Below are 17,911 nucleotides of genomic sequence, written 5' to 3' on the forward strand. Positions count from 1 at the left end.
TCTGAGAATCCATATCAGTTGCTGTTTGACTGCCCCAGAACGGAACCTCACCTTCCCCTTTATCCAAAAAAGAGTCCACAGCTTTGCACAACATGTCTACCCAACTGGAGTACTTTGTACTGGTTAATTTGTAAGTGCTACCTCTTTGGGTAAATGAATTGTGCATATCCTACATTAGAGCTGCGTAATGGCCCACGTTGAAATGTCTCCAGTGACTTTGTGCATATTTTGGCAATGTGATTGTTTTGTATACTTCTTCATCGGGAAATCTGTGATAACAAAAGATCATCGTCCATAGAAGACAACAACACTGCAAAGAGTTAAATCTCCACCAAACAAGGGTACTTCCTCTTAACTATATGAAACAAGTGCTTCTTTGTTTGCTGGAGATGTCCTCATATTCCTATGGATCAAGAACACAGCACCATAATCGGCGGGATACGAGCGGAGGGGCCTCTTGTGAAGCTGTCCATCATTCTCGCAAAAGGCTGAAAAACCTTTGCATACTACTAAGTTGGGCGGCCAAAGATTCCAAGTGATTTGCATACTTGCATACTTCTAGTAATGCAAAGGGGGAACCATAGACCTTCCTCTCACCAGGAGAGGCCTTGAAATAACCCACATGTAACAGCCACTACAGATTGCCTCTGATAGATCAGCAATGCATTCACCTTTACGAAAGTTTTCATTAATGTTTCACTGTGTAATTGCAGAAAAACACACATGCTTTGCCTTTTCCAAGGTCAGGAAGTTAGGATCATTTGTCCTTTACAGAAATGGAGCTTCAACTGGGGCACCTGCTATGTTTGTGGTTCAGTCACAAATGCTGCTCCCTGTATGTGGGAGAGATCCGGTCTTCTGAGTCCCTTCCCGATTGATAGCAGACAGGGATACAGATGAAAACACTGCTCCAACCAAGCAGGAGCAGATTTTGTCAAAGCTCTCACCAAGGGAAAGCAAACTGACCTCCCCCAAGGCTGGAGCCTGCCCTGGGGGGATGGTGGTCCCATGCACTGTTTGTGAGTCCAGGAGAGGGTGTTGTTAGTTACTTAGTTAGTTATTAAATTAGTAATGGGCAACAGCTACCCAAAAAGGTTTCCCGGCGCAGGAAGTAAGTTCAGGGCTTAGATGGAACAGAAGAGGCAGATTATCTGTTCGGCACCAAACCCAGGGAGGTGGTGGTCTCTGGGGCAGGAAATGGCCCAAGAGGAGAGTCACTCAGCCCCCTCCCTTAATAGAACTGTATATACCCCAGGGAGGTGCTGTCCCTGGACTCTCCTGGAGCCAGTAATGGCCCTGGAGACTGTCACCCCCCCAGAGCCGGCTCCTCTAACATTTAGAATAAAGCCCAAGGGAGGTGGTGGTGGTGGTTCCTGGGGCTCTCAGGAGGTTAGATGGGGGGGCATAACCCCATCCAATTAAAATTTGATTTGGCATGCCCATGGGAGGTGGCGGCCCCCAGGGCTCAAACTGGCCTTAGGGAGGGGGACTGCATGTGTGCCCCTCCCAATTATTTATAAATATATGCCCGTGGACCTTTCTCACCCGGGGGAAGAGTTTGAAAGAAGCATGTGAGACTGCGCTTCTTTTTTTTTGTGTTGCAGAGAATTCAAAAATATTCATAATTTTGTGGAGTAATGTTTTTTTGAAAGAAATGCTTTTTGGCCTTTTCAGGGTCCCTGTGACCCCAGCACCAGGGCTAGGGTCCCTACCCTGCCTTCTTTTCTTTATTTTTACTTTTTTGGGGACTGCCTGAGGCTGAGATCCAAGAGAGCTGCCAACACTTCCTGGTTGAAGTGTTGGCAGCCAATCAGATCTCTGCATGAGATCATCATTATTCGCAGAGGATTCATGCCTCGAGATACAAAATTGAATTTTCTTTAATATCTCCAAAAGTATTGAATGGATTTACACCAAATAACAAAAAGGACTCTTTCTGGGCCAAGAGCTACATTTCTGCCAAATTTGGTGTCATTCCGTCCAACAGTTTGGGCTGTAGTCTTAATCTAAATCCCTATGGAAATTAACATGGGGAAATAACTTTTTTTGACCCCCCCCTTTTTCTCGGCCCCCGCTTGGAGGATCACCTAAAATTTTCCATGGAGAACTAGAACCAGTGGTACACTTTTGTTGGAACCACCAGTAGGTAATATATGTGTCTCCTTTGGGCTTTCTCCTCACAAGCACCAGATCCAGCCGCACACGGTTGAAGGACTGCAACATTTCTCCCGGTCAGTTTTTCCATTTTTATTTATTTAATTATTTTGTTCTTATTCAAGGCATATTACACAGTCCTTATTCCACCTATAAGTATATATATATATATATATATATATATATATATATATATATATATATATATATATTACCTACTGGCGATAGCCAGTAGGTATATATAGTTAGGATTTTTTCTCTATGGAACTTTTGAAAATTCTATGTCTAATAACTTTGGTGTTTGTGGACGGAATTGGCTGAAATTTTCAGGAAAATGGCACATTTTGTTTCTGAGCAGCCCCTGAAAATTTGGGGGGGGTCGTCAAGGGGGGCCGAGAAAAAAGGGGGGTCCCAAAACGCGTTTTTCCCATTCATTTTACCATAGGGCGGTTGGCCTCACTTTTAGCTCGAACGGCTGAATGGATTTGCAGGAAACTTGGCAAAATTGTAGGGACTGTTAGCCCGATGTGCCTTTGCTAGGTCTCAATATATGTGCTTCAGTGGATTTTGAGAAATTAACGTTTAAAATAAGATATATATCTGTAACAGCGCTCCGGGCAGCGCTCCGGTTCGCGTACTTTTCGCGTAACGGAACTTTGCGATGCGAAGCTGATTGGCTCTCCGGTGTCTGTCAACATTCTAAACAGTCCGGAGCGGCCGCCATCTTGTCTCTCGGTAGGATCGAGAGACAAGAGGAGGCCAAAACAAACGGGGAAATGAAGGAAAGGGGGCAAGGTAGACCCCTTCTGACCCCCTAGGATTGATGAGGGGGATATTATAGAGCCACACGGGGCCCAAAAAAAAAAAAAAAAATTCCGATTTTTTTCGCCGTAGAGACGCGTCTTGGTACGCGAACCGGGCAGCTAACCGGGAAGCTAACCGGCAGTGTAACGGGAGTCTGAGGAGTAGCTGATTGGCTGTCAACATTGTAAACAGTCTGGAGCGGCCGCCATCTTGTCTCTCAGTAGGATCGAGAGACAAGAGGAGGCCAAAACAAACGGGGAAATGAAGGAAAGGGGCAAGGTAGACCCATTCTGACCCCCTAGGATTGATGAGGGGGATATTATAAAGCCACGCGGGGCCCAAAAAAAAAAAATCCGATTTTTTCGCCGTAGAGACGCGTCTTGGTACGCGAACCGGGCAGCTAACCGGGAAGCTAACCGGCAGTGTAACAGGAGTCTGAGGAGAAGCTGATTGGCTGTTATCATTGTAAACAGTCTGGAGCGGCCGCCATCTTGTCTCTCTGTGGGATCGAGAGACAAGAGGTGGAAAAAAAAAAAGGTGTAAATAAATGAAAGGGGTAAGGCAGACCCCTCCTGAACCCCTAGGATTGATGAGGGGGCTATTAAAGTTCCCTGCGGGGCAAAAGAAAAAAAAAATTGCGATTTTTCGCGGTAAAGGTGCTTCCTGGTACGTTAACCGGGCAGTTAACCGGCAGCGTAACGGGAGTCCGACATATTGTGTTTTTTGAACGTTTGTGATATGTGCACATGTGGATTTTGTCTAATTAAGGTTAAAAAAATATATATATATCTTTAAGCGTGTTCTGGCGCGCTTACGTTTTGGGTTTGGTTTGTGCTGCAGAGACGATACGTCACGGTTATGCGATGCATCATGAGGCGTCTCACGGGCTACGTGATACGTCACTTAATAAAGAATATATTTTACAGCTATAGATATTAGCTTTTAAAAAACCAATGAAATTCACAGAAAAAACCATAGGTTATAGACCATATATAGTTAGGAATTTTTATTTACAAAACCTTGAAAATTCAATGAAAAAACCATAAGTTATAGACCATATATAGTTAGGGATTAGCATTTAAAAAACCTTATTTTATTTGCACAAAACCATTGAAATTCCATATATAGTTAGTTGCACTAACTATATATCGCGGACCCGCAATCCACTGCTAATGATGTCACATATTACATCATTCATGACATGGTCAGTGACATCACTGATGACATCACTGATGACATCTCAAATGACATCACTGATGACATCACTGATGACATCTCAAATGACATCACTGATGACATCACTGACATCTCATTTGACATTACTGATTACATCACTGATGATATCATTTATGTGATAATACATCTTCGGACTCTAATATAACCATAGATACACTCAGTGTAAACAGGCACTCACAGACTGTCACACATCCATGGAGTTACTCACACACCTAGTCAGTCATGCAAAGAATCAATCACATCTCCATTTCCTCAACTATACAGTTATACACACCTTACTTATTCAAACATATACTAACACATATTTACTCTCTTATACAATCCTTGATACAAGTTCACAATGATTCATACAGCCACTCTCACATTCACTGGCTCTTATGTTCAGTTATTTATATATGTCAACTCTCACATGGAGTGTGTTTTACATATGTACTTACTTTGACATGTAGCACTGAGATATCCATTCACTCACCAATATACTCATGCACACAGTCAACTGTCCATACAGCTGTTTCTACATGCACTTTTGAACCCATACACCTAGGGAATCAACTGCTCACACATCTATGCATAGAGTTATACACCTCCCAGCCACCCACACACATACTCAGTCTCCCATACAAATACTTGGACAACCATTCAATAACCCATATAGTTTCTGATATAGCTACTGATTTAAACATGCAGCAGTTTACAGAACAACATAAATAATGATTGCCAAATTAAGACACTTTAATCACTAACCCATGCACTCAGTGAGACACATTTAATCATTCTCTCATACAGTCAGTCATGCACCTACTAAATCCTTCATCCAGACACTTATACATCCACTCATTCTTCAATATGTAAGACATATTTTAACTTTACAGAAACATACAGTCACTGGGTGTTGTCATCAGTGATGTCATCAGTGATGTCATTTGAGATGTCATCAGTGATGTCATCAGTGATGTCATTTGAGATGTCATCAGTGATGTCATCAGTGATGTCACTGACCATGTCATGAATGATGTAATATGTGACATCATTAGCAGTGGATTGCGGGTCCGCGATATATAGTTAGTGCAACTAACTATATATGGAATTTCAATGGTTTTGTGCAAATAAAATAAGGTTTTTTAAATGCTAATCCCTAACTATATATGGTCTATAACCTATGGTTTTTTCATTGAATATATATATATATATATATATATATATATATATATATATATATATATATATATATATATTCACTGAAAAAACCATAGGTTATAGACCATATATAGTTAGGAATTTGCATTTACAAAACCTTGAAAATTCACTGAAAAAAACATAGGTTAGGGACCATATATAGTTAGCTGGACATTTTATTGATATAAAACCAATGAAATTCCATATATAGTTAGTTGCACTAACTATATATTTCGCGCATCCGCAATCCAATGCTGATGATGTCACATATTACATCATTCATGACATGGTCAGTGACATCACTGATGACATCACTGATGACATCTCAAATTACATCACTGATGACATCACTGATGACATCATCCAGTGTCTGTGTGTTTTTCTTTCGTTTAAATATGTTTTGCATATTGAAGAATGAGTGGATGTATAAGAGTATGGATGAAGGATTTGATTGTATAAGTGAGTAAGTATGTGTTAGTATATCTGTGAAAATGTAAGCTGTTCTGTGTTTAACTGTATAGATGAAGAAATCAAAGTGTGATTGATTCTTTACAGGACTGACTAGGTGTGTGAGTAACTCCATGGAAGAGTGGCAGTGTGTGAGTGTCTGCATAGGTGTATGAGTGCATATGATAGTGTTGTAATGATGAGTGACTGTATGTACGAGTGATTGTATGGGTGAATGAGTGGATGTGTGTGTAGACGTAGGAATCAGTGAGTGCGTATGTAGTAAAGGTTATTCGTGTGTCAATGGTTTCAAAAATGATACTCTGTATTTTTCACTAGGTGTAACAGAGGTTATATTAGAGTGTAAGGAGGTGCATTGTATTATCACATGAAGTATATCATCAGTGGTGTGATCATTGATGTTAAATGAGATGTCATCAGTGATGTCATTTGAGATGTCATCAGAGATGTCATCAGTGATGTCACTGACCACGTCATGAATGATGTAATATGTGACATCATCAGCATTGGATTGCGGATGCGCAAAATATATAGTTAGTCCAACTAACTATATATGGAATTTCATTGGTTTTATATCAATAAAATGTCCAGCTAACTACATATGGTCTCTAACCAATGGTTTTTTCAGTGAATTTTCAAGGTTTTGTAAATGCAAATTCCTAACTATATATGGTCTATAACCTATGGTTTTTTCAGTGAATTTCATTGGTTTTTTAAAAGCTAATATCTATAGCTGTAAAATATATTCTTTATTACGTGACGTATCACGTAGCCACGTGAGACGCCTCATGACGCGTCGCATAACCGTGACGTATCGGCTCTGCAGCGCAAAGAAAACCTGTAACGTAAGCGTGCAAAGGCACATCAAACAAACAATCCCTACAATTTTTCCAAGTTTGGTGGAAATCTATTACCTTAAATTTTATTTTACTGTTTCTCTTGGTTTTCCCCTTGTTACGCTTACCGGAACGCTACCCGGTACGCAAACCGGACGCTCCAAAAACACAAGATGGCGGACTCCCGTTACGTTGCCGGTTAGCTGCCCGGTTCGCGTACCGGGAAGCGCCTCTATGGCGAAAAATCGCAACATTTTTTTTATTTATTTTTTGCCCCGCGGGGCACTTTAATATCCCCCTCATCAATCCTAGGGGGTCAGGAGGGGTCTACCTTGCCCCCTTTCCTTCATTTCCCCCTTCGTTTTTCACCACCTCTTGTCTCTCGATCCTACCGAGAGACAAGATGGCAGCCGCTCCGGACTGTTTACAATGTTGACAGCCAATCAGCTTCTCCTCAGACTCCCGTTACGCTGCCGGTTAGCTCCCCGGTTAGCTGCCTGGTTCGCGTACCGGGACCCGCCTCTATGGCGAAAAATCACAAAAAATTATTTTTTTATTTTTTGCCCCGCGGGGCACTTTAATGTCCTCCTCAACAATCCTAGGGGGTCAGGAGGGGTCTACCTTGCCCCCTTTCCTTCATTTCCCCCTTCGTTTTTCACCACCTCTTGTCTCTCGATCCTACCGAGAGACAAGATGGCAGCCGCTCCGGACTGTTTACAATGTTGACAGCCAATCAGCTTCTCCTCAGACTCCCGTTACGCTGCCGGTTAGCTGCCCGGTTAGCTGCCCGGTTCGCGTACCGGGACACGCCTCTACGGTGAAAAATTGCAAAATTTTTTTTTTTTTTTTGCCCCGCGGGGCACTTTAATATCCCCCTCATCAATCCTAGGGGGTCAGGTGGGGTCTACCTTGCCCCCTTTTCTTCATTTCCCCCTGCGTTTTTCACCACCTCTTGTCTCTCGATCCTACCGAGAGACAAGATGGCGGCCGCTCCGGACTGTTTAGAATATTGGCAGACACCGGAGAGCCAATCAGCTTCGCTTTGCGAAGTTCCGTTACGCGTCAGGTACGCGAACCGGGGCGCTAACCGGAGCGCTGTCACAGATATATCTGTTTTTTAAAACGTTAATTTCTCAAAATCCACTGGAGCACATATATTGAGACATAGCAAAGGCACGTCGGGCAAACCATATCTACAATTTTGCCAAGTTTCGTGAAAATCCATTCAGCCGTTCGAGCTAAAAGTGAGTCCAACCGCCCTATGGAAAACTCAATGTTAAAAACACGTTTTGGGACCCCCCTTTTTTCTCGGCCCCCGCTTGACGAAACCCCCCCAATTTTATGGGGCTGCTCAGAAACACAATGTGCCATTTTCCTGAAAATTTCAGCCAATTCCGTCCACAAACGCCAAAGTTATTCGACATAGAATTTTCAGAAATCCCATAGGAAAAAAATCCTAACTATATATACCTACTGGCGACCGCCAGTAGGTAATATATATATATATATATATATATATATATATATATATATATATATATATATATATATATATATATATTCACTGAAAAAAACATAGGTTTCAGGCCCTATATAGTTCGGAATTAGCTTTTAAAAAACCTTGAAAATTCACTCAAAAAACTATAAGTCTTAGGGGTGTTATAGTTAGCTGGACATTTCACTCATACAAAACTATTGAAATTGCTCCTATATAGGAGGTTGTACTAACTATATTTCGCGCACCCGCAATCCACTGCTAATGATGTCACATATTACATCATTCATGACATGGTCAGGGACATCACTGATGACATCTCAAATGACATCACTGATGAGTCCAGTGAATGCGGTTTGTTTTGTTATTTATTAAACAAATGCACAGTACACAGCGTCTGCCTACAACCCGATCGGGCCGGCCGCTATAACATCACCGTGAATGACAAACCTCAGTGCGCTGCGGAAAGGCCAAAATTCGATTTAGTACGGTGCAGCGGTATAAACATCATATAAAGGATGAGGAAGGTTCAATTTTGTAATTTTGTCAAAAGTCAAACAAACAACAAGGACACTCACATGGTAGCAAGAATATCTAGTTCATGGGAGGGTAGGGACGGGGGAAATCAATGTATAAGAATGGAACCAGTTCTGCAAGAGGCAGGGAGACAGTGAAAGGGATGTTAAAAAGAAATGGATGCTACTCTAAGGGAACATTAATTACGGGGTTGAGGGAATAGGCTCAGTATAATCAAGTGGTGGGGTACAAATGTCTCCCTGGTATTCGTTCCACTGTGCCCAGATTCTACCCCATTTCTTAGGACGACCTCGGGCCTCATAGACTGTCTTTTCCCGAAACATGCACCAGTCCATGTTGTCTTTCCAGGCACTTACTCCCGGTGGTCTGTGGGAGCCCCAAAGTTGCGCTTTGTCTCGTTTAGCAATCATGTTGCCTAGGGTGACCCAGAAGGTTTGAGCAGTCGTACAGTCCGTGGGTTCCCACACATTAAGCAGGCAACGTCGCGCCTCAGGAAGGAGGGAGACCCCAGTAACTCGCCTCATCACATCATGCACCCTAGACCAAAAGGCAGAAATAACCGGACATTCCCACAAAATATGAAGAAAGGTGCCGTTCATTCCACAGCCACGCCTACACAATCCATCAGTTGCGAGCCCCATCCATACCAGACGCACACCAGTCACATACACTCGGTGGTGGATCTTTAGTTGTACAAAGCGTAGCCGAGCCGGAATGGCCACCTCCCTGGGAGAGGAAATCGCCATTTGCCAGTCTTCGTCATCCAATTCGAGGCCATCCACCACCCAGGAGGCCCGAAGTTTCACCAGAAGGTCCGCTCTGGTGTTAATGAGCTTTTTGTAGATTAAAGAAATCGTACTATCCGGGACATGGCCATCCAGAATACGATCTTCCAGCGGGGACGACTGGGGAATTACTGTCCCAGGGGGAAAGGTTGAGAGCAGGGCGTGCCGTACCTGAAGGTAGCGAAAATATTCCCTGTCGTCCAGTTGATATTCTAACTTCAGGGCCTCAAAGGATTTATCTGTGCCTTTGGTCCAAAGATCCTCCACCTTGCTAATACCAATCATATCCCATCTATCAAACCCTTTTGTACGCCACAGGTTACCCAGCCTTTCAGAATCATACAGCGGGGTCATGCGCGTCAGTCTGTCACTCCAACCCGTAGCCACAGTCGCATCTTTCCAGGCACGCACGGCCCACTTCGTCGGGCCAGTCAGAAGCCGGAGTGGTGGCTTCGAATATAAGGCTCTGTTGAAGTTGCCGCCCGGCAGCAAGAGTTTATCCATGGCGAAAGCGGGAGTGGGCCCTGGAGAATACGTCACATGGTTGATCGCACTAAATTGCGAGGCCCAATAATAACGCCTGATGTCAGGCAGAGCTATACCGCCATCGTACCATGGAAGTGTGAGTTTTGAAAGGGAGATACGGGTCCGTCCGTCCCAAATTAACTGCCTCTGAAGGCCTTCAACCTCACGGAAATAACGGGAAGGAACAGGATCAAAGAAATTCTGTAAGGTATATAAAAACCTGGGGAGGGACATCATTTTAAAAAGTGCGGCTCGTCCCAGCGGAGATAAAGGCAAATCACGCCACCTTCGTACATCCTGCTTGAGGCAACGAAGAGGAGCATAGAGATTACGGTCATAGCGCACGGAGGAGTCCATAGAAATAAAAATTCCCAAATATTTAAAGCCATCCGCAGCCACTTGAATCGGGAATCTACGAGGCAGCGGAGGCAGTACCCCCGCTATAACATAGACACACGATTTGGTCCAGTTATTAACAAGCCCGGAGTTCTTCCCAAAGGAGGTGAGAACATCGAAGAGCACATTGAGAGACTTCTGGGGTGAAGTGAAATAAAGAAGGATATCGTCTGCGTATAGCGAGACGCGATCCTCCAGATACGGTGTCCACTGGATCCCTTTTATCGAGGGCTCCCAGCGGAGCCACGCTGCGAGGGGTTCCAACGCCAATGCAAAAAGAAGTGGAGAGAGAGGGCACCCCTGACGGGTGCCACGTCCCAATGGAAACGATTCAGAAGCTCTGCCGTTTACTACAACCTGGGCAAATGGCTGCTCATATAGGAGCCGCACCCATCCAATGAAACCAGGACCAAACCCAAACTTAGAAAGGGCTGCCCATAAGTACAGCCACTCAATGGTGTCAAAAGCCATTGTGGCGTCCAGAGACGCCACCACAGCGGGTTCAGAGAGGGTCTCAGCTCTCGCGAGGACGCTGTGGAGCATACGAAGATTGAGAGCCGTATTCCGATGGGGAATAAAACCGGACTGATCCGGATGGATCAAGTCACAGATCACTGACAATAGACGATTAGCCAGAACCTTGGCCAGAATCTTAGGCTCAGCGTTAAGCAATGAAATGGGGCGATACGAGGTGCATCGGTCACGAGGTTTACCATCCTTGTGAATGACCACTATGGTAGCCAATCGCTGTTTGGGGGGAAGGAGGCCCGCTTCGAGCGCATCAATAAACATAGTACGCAAATGGGCAGCCATTTTGTCCGGTCGCAGTTTGTAGAGTTCGATAGGCAAACCGTTGGGCCCCATTGCTTTGCCCGATCGCAAAGACCTAATGGCGACGGCAATCTCGTCCACCGTGATCGGTGCCTCTAGGGCCAATCTGTCCTCCTCCGACACACAAGGCAGTGCAATGTCGCGCAAAAGCAAACAGGAGTCAGCCTCATCACGGTCACTCACAGATCTATATACCGTTCGGAAATGGTCCACAAAACATTCAACAATCTCGCCTGGGTCCGTCACACTCTCACCCGTTTCACTGATTATTTCTGGCACCACACGATTCAATCTATCAGCCTTGTCCAACCACGCCAGGAGCTTACTAGCCTTATCACCCACATCATACAGACGACCTAACTGATTCATACGCATCACCTTAGCAGCATCAGTGACCAGGGCTCTATAATCTGCCTGTTTCAGCTCCAGGGAGTGTAAAAGTGCAGGTGTATCATCACTACCCAACTCAGTTTCGAGCTCTGTTATTTCGGCCTCAAGAGCTAACACAGCTTCCCTCCTCGCCTTCCTATCAGCAGCAATAAGGGACAACGCGGAGCCCCGTATGACAGTTTTGAAGGCCTCCCACAGAGTCGTAGGCAACCGATCCCACATTCTCATCAAAATAACAATCGATCGCCTTAACCAAGTTCGAGCGAAGCTGAGGATTCCCAAAATGCCAGGGAGGAATAGGAGGGACCCTACAGCCAGAAAAGCCGCCCACCGAGACCTCAAGTAACAGAGGGGAATGGTCAGAGATACCCCTAGGGAGATGTCGAATCCCACTAACCAAGGAGGAATTGGCAGTTAACATCAAAAAGTAATCAATCCTCGAGAGGCTACCATGAGCACCGGAGTGAAAAGGGTACTGAGTTTGCGTGGGGTGCATCATCCGCCAAACATCCACCAGCCCAAAGGTCTCAAGCAAGTCAGTCAGCCACATCTGGGACAGTGGTAGGACCCTGGGGGGCAGCCGGTCACACTCGCCAGATATTACCGAATTAAAATCCCCACCCATGATCAGGAGACCATCTGGGAGCCCTAGAAGAGTCCTACCAAGGTCAGCATAAGTGGTGGCCTGCAGTCCCGGGGGAATATAAACAGCAACAATTACAACCAGCCTCCCCTCCCATCTCCCCGAGACAGCAGCATATCGACCCCGATCATCGAGGGTGACGTCATCAATTGCAAGGGCCAAGGAGGATTTCACCATTATGCCAACCCCCCGGGAACCGGATGTAAAGCCAGCGTGAGCCACAAGTCGGTAACCTCGGCGGTCAAGAGCTTTACAAGCATTACCTATCAAGTGGGTCTCCTGGAGTAAAACAACATCAGGGGAATGTCGTCTAATAAATTGAAGCACAATACCACGTTTAATCCTATCTCCCAAACCATTAACGTTCCAGGATAGCATTTTCATGTCACCCCCCCATTCCAATATGACTCCCACACCACCTCCTCCCAAAACCTCAGAACAAGGATATGCGTAAGCGATAAAACACCATGTGAGAAAGAACATAGAACACAAAAACAACCAAAACGTCCCCCCCACCTCCCAACCAAGAACCTGTTACAACACCCCCCACCCTGCACCCCTGCTGACTCATAAGCTACCCCAAACTGCAGTGTGCCTGTCGCCCCTTCCAAAAATCTACACAAACAACCCCTGAGGAGGAAGGGAGAGACTATCCCAACCCGCCCCACCCCTGGGCCCAATAGTAAAGGCATATAAAAATACTCTGCAGATAATTACAACCCAGAATCGGACCTCAGGACCCAAAGTCATTCCTGTGCCGATACACCTCCGTCCGCGCCCCGGGGGCCTCCGCTCTCGGCGTCGTCCTTCGGCAATGAATCCAGCCAGTCACTAACACTGTCCGGTTGATCAAAAAAGAAAGCACGCTCTCTGTACTCGATACATAGACGAGCGGGGAACAGCATCGCATATTTGAGTCCCAAGACTCTCAGGCGACGTTTCACTCCCAGGAATCCCGATCGTTGCCGCTGCATCTGAGGAGTAAAATCAGGGTAGATGGAAATGGAGCTGTTCTCAAATTTCAGCGGGCCCTGTCTACGAGAGGCCTGAAGGATGGCGTCCCTGTCCCGAAAGTGAAATAGCCTAGCAATAATAGGCCTCGGGGGTGCCCCCGGTTTAACCTGTCCACCTGGGAAGCGGTACGCCCGCTCCACCGCAAAGAACTTACTGAGGCCTGCGGGAGCAAGTTTGCCAACAATCAACTCCTCGACCAGTAAATCGATCGAAGCAGCACCACTGTCCTCCGGCACCCCGACCAAACGAATGTTGTTTCGTCGGGCTCTGTTATCCTACTCCTCCATACGTCCGGTCAAGAGATCATGCGATGACCGGAGATTCCCGATCTCCGATTGTGCTTCCGCCATATCAGTGACCAGACTGGTAGCCTTAAGGTCCAATTCCTTGACCCTCTCATTAGTTTTAGCCAGGTCAGCTCGAATAAGTGTGACATCGACCGCCACCGTGTCTATCTTGGACACGATGGCCTCATATTGTTGACCCATATCCGCCTTGAGTCCTGAGATGGCGGCCATTAGATCTTGAAGGGACACCTCCGATGCAGCCATCAGGTCCGTCCTCGTGTCCTCAGCACTGCGGCCAGCAGCACTGGGGGAGCCTCTTGGCTGAGTATACCGATCTATCATGTTAGTCTGGACTGATCCCCCACGATTGGTGACTTTCCTGCGCTTCTCCAGCTTGGGCTTCATCGCCATGTTGGAATCGGCACCTCGTTGGGTCTTCCCAGTCGAGATAAAATGGCAGCGACCCTCTGGACTCCAAGGCCACACTTTCGCGGAAAATTCACAGATCGCCAGCCCAAGGCTGGATCAGACGTACAGCTGGTTAGACCACCGGAGCCAGGAATGCAGATCAGATCCTCGGCAATCAATTTGACAGAGAAACGGAAACCGAAAGTGAAAGTGGTGACACCACCGGTAGAGCAGATGCCAGGCGACCGTTGTTGTTGAATTACTGCTCGGCCATCCAAAGCAGCAGAGTCCCCGGTCCCGTCCGGGGCTAGGCCAGAAAACTTAGGACGACGTAGAATGGGTTCCTCGAAGTCCGATCTCGGCCCGGAAAAGTGTAGCAGCATCAGTACGAGTAGTACTTCAAAAGCCCATCGAAGTAACCAGGATATCAGAAGGATAGATCAAGAAGGGCGGCGTGGGTCTCGGGAGCTATCTGCTCACGCGACCATCTTGGATGTCCGCGTAGCTCCTCCCCCTGTTTTGTTATTTAAATATGCATTATATATATAGCAATTTGCATTGAAGAATGAGTGGATGTATAAAAATAAACATTTGGATGGAGGATTTAGTAGCAGTATAATTGACTGTTTACTTGACCAATTTATAGTGTCTCACTAAATATAGTGGATAGTGACTAAACTGTTTGAATATCTGTATCACTTTGTCAGTTGTTGTGTACACTGGATCTCCAGTTGGTTACTAGCTATGTGAAAGTCTATATTAGTTATTGATTAGTTAACTGAGTATTTGTATGGGAGAGTGAATGTGTGTGTGGTTCGGTGGGGGTGTGTGACTGCACAAAGATGTGTGAATAGTTGATTCACTAGATATATGAAGTTAAAACTACATGTTCTAACAGTTGTTTGGGTGAGTGAATATCTTTATGGGTGTGGTGATGAGAAATATATTTCTCAATGGTACATGTCTAACAAACTAGAAAAATAAAAGGCAGAGTATGTGTCAGTTGTTGTATGTAAATAAGTATATGAGTGTGTGAGTGACTGTATGGATAACTTTATACTTGTAATAATGATTTTATAATTCACTAAGTATGACTTGCTATCTAAATGAATAGATGAAGTTTTGTTTTTATAAGTGTGTAGCTAAGTAAATATGTAAGTATGATCCATTGTTTGCATAAGTGAGTAGGATGACTTCATATGTGAATAGGATGTGTGCTGGTGTGTAATGTCGATTTAGGTGTATAAGTATTTTTGATAGTGTTCTATTGTTCATTGACAGCATGTATGAGTGAATCTACAGGTAAGTGATTAGATGTGTGTATACATCTATGAATCACTGAGTGGGTTTTTAGATACTTGTATTGCTGAAACAATGGATTCAAATATTATACTCTGTATTTTACAAAGAGTGTATGAAAAGGTGTATGTGATTGTCACGTGGATGATGTCATCAGTGATGTCATTTGAGATGACATCAGTGATGTCACTGACCATGTCATGAATGATGTAATATGTGACATCATCAGCAGTGGATTGCGGGTGCGCGAAATGTAGATAGTACAACTAACTATATAAGAGCAATTTCAATGGTTTTGTATGAGTGAAATGTCCAGCTAACTATAACACTCCTAAAATGTATAGATTTTTGAGTGAATTTTAAAGGTTTTTTAAATCCTAATTCCTAACTATAAAGGGACTGAAACCTATGGTTTTTTCAGTGAATTTGCAAGGTTTTTAAATGCTAATTCCTAACTATATAAGGCCTGAAACCTATGTTTTTTTCAGTGAATTTCAAAGTTTTTTTAATACTAATTCCTAACTATATAAGACCTGGAAGCCCACCAGGAATCTCCAGTATGCGCCAGGGGACTGCATTGCAGAGAGGTGTAATGAAGCCACGCCCCTATTTACACCTCTCTGCAACCCAGCCCCGTGCATGTTTGAAGATGGGGAACTAATTCCCCATGCATACTGGGGGCCCCTGGGGGCCAACTAGCCCACCTGGAACCTCCAGTATGCGCCAGGGGGCTGCATTGCAGAGGTGTAATGAGGCTATGCCCCTTGTTACACCTCTCTGCAAGGCAGCCCCCTGGCGCGTTTGAAGAGGGGTAACTAATTCCCCTTGCATACTGGGGGACCCTGGGGGCCAATTAGCCCACCAGGAGCCTCCAGTATGCGTCAGGGGCTGCATTGCAGAGATGTGTAATGAGGCCATGCCCTTGTAATGAGGCCACACCCTTTTTTACACCTCTCTGCAACGCAGCCCCGTGCATGTTTGAAGAGGGGGAACTAATTCCCCCTGCATACTGGGGGTTCCTGGGGGCTAACTAGCCCACCTGGAACCTCCAGTATGCGCCAGGGGGCTGCATTGCACAGAGGTGTAATAAGGCTATGCCCCTTTTTACACCTCTCTGCAACGCAGGCCACTGGCGAGTTTGCAGAGGGGGGACTAATTCCCCTTGCATACTGGGGGTCCCTGGGTCATATCTGCCCAAAAGCCGATATTCCGAACGATTGAAAATGACTTTTCTTGAGAAACATTTGGATTTGGATTATCATGTCCTATACTTTGGAATTTTTGAAAGACTGACTTTGAGGATGCTATAAATTACTCAAGTCTGCTCGAATTGTGTGGGTAAAATTGATACCTAGTCACTTTGAATAAGAATGTACTTGCATCTCGTCTAACATTTGGAAAAAATGTCTAGTTATATGACAACAGGATACCAACATAACTTGAAGGAAGTAAGAACGCCCTGAAGAAGTTCTGTTGTACAGAACGAAACGCGTCGGCTGGCTGTGGTACATAAACTTAAGGAAAATAAAAGCATTTGAATATACACCAAGATTCAGCGCTTCAATAAGGACTCTAAGTGATATGATTTGATTGGACTTCTTGTGCAAGTGGTGCTGTGCCAAACTTTGGAATATTCTCCACTACTCTCTACTACTTACTCTCTACTACTCCACTACTCTCTAATACTCACTCTCTACTGCTCATTCTCTACTACTCTACTACTCTCTACTACTCTCTCTCTACTACTCACTCCCTACTACTCACTATCCACTACTCTCTACTACTCTCTACTCTCTACTACTCACTCTCTACTACTCTCTCTCTACTACTCACTCTCTACTACTCTCTACTACTCACTCTCTACTTCTCACTCTCTACTTCTCTCTACTACTCACTCTACTACTCTCTACTACTCACTCTCTACTACTCTCTACTACTCACTCTCTACTAATCTCTCTCTCTACTACTCTCTACTACTCACTCTCTACTGCTGTCTACTACTCACTCTACTACTTACTCTCTACTACTTTCTACTACTCACTCTCTACTACTCTCTACTACTCACTCTACTATTCACTCTACTACTCTCTACTACTCACTCTCTGCTACTCTCTCTACTGCTCTCTACTACTCTCTACTACTCACTCTCTACTCTCTATTACTCACTCTCTACTCTCTACCTCTCTCTACTTCTCTCTCTGCTAGTTTCTACCTCTACCTCTCTACCTCTACCTCTCTACCTCTCTACCTCTCTCTACACGCACACATATACACACATATATATATGCATATATATGCATATGCATTTATATATGTATGTGTATATATATATACATACATAAACATATATAATCTGCATATCTATATAAATACAAATATAAATGCATGCATACATATACATATATGCATACATATGCATGTTATTTACATGAAAGTTTTAAAAACACTAATAAAAGCAAAGCTAAAAAGCCACCTCATTACAAACAGAATGGCTTTAACTTAAACGAGGGCGAGATCTATTGCATTTTCAATGCTTGTTTACTTTGGTTCCATCAAGAAGGCATTCAGATGTGTCACACATTTGCCATAAATTCTGAATGTTATCACTCTAGTTGCTCATTAGATCA

The sequence above is a fragment of the Lissotriton vulgaris genome, chromosome 6 (assembly GCF_964263255.1).
Source record: "Lissotriton vulgaris chromosome 6, aLisVul1.2, whole genome shotgun sequence".
NCBI classification, from domain to species: Eukaryota; Metazoa; Chordata; class Amphibia; order Caudata; family Salamandridae; genus Lissotriton; species Lissotriton vulgaris.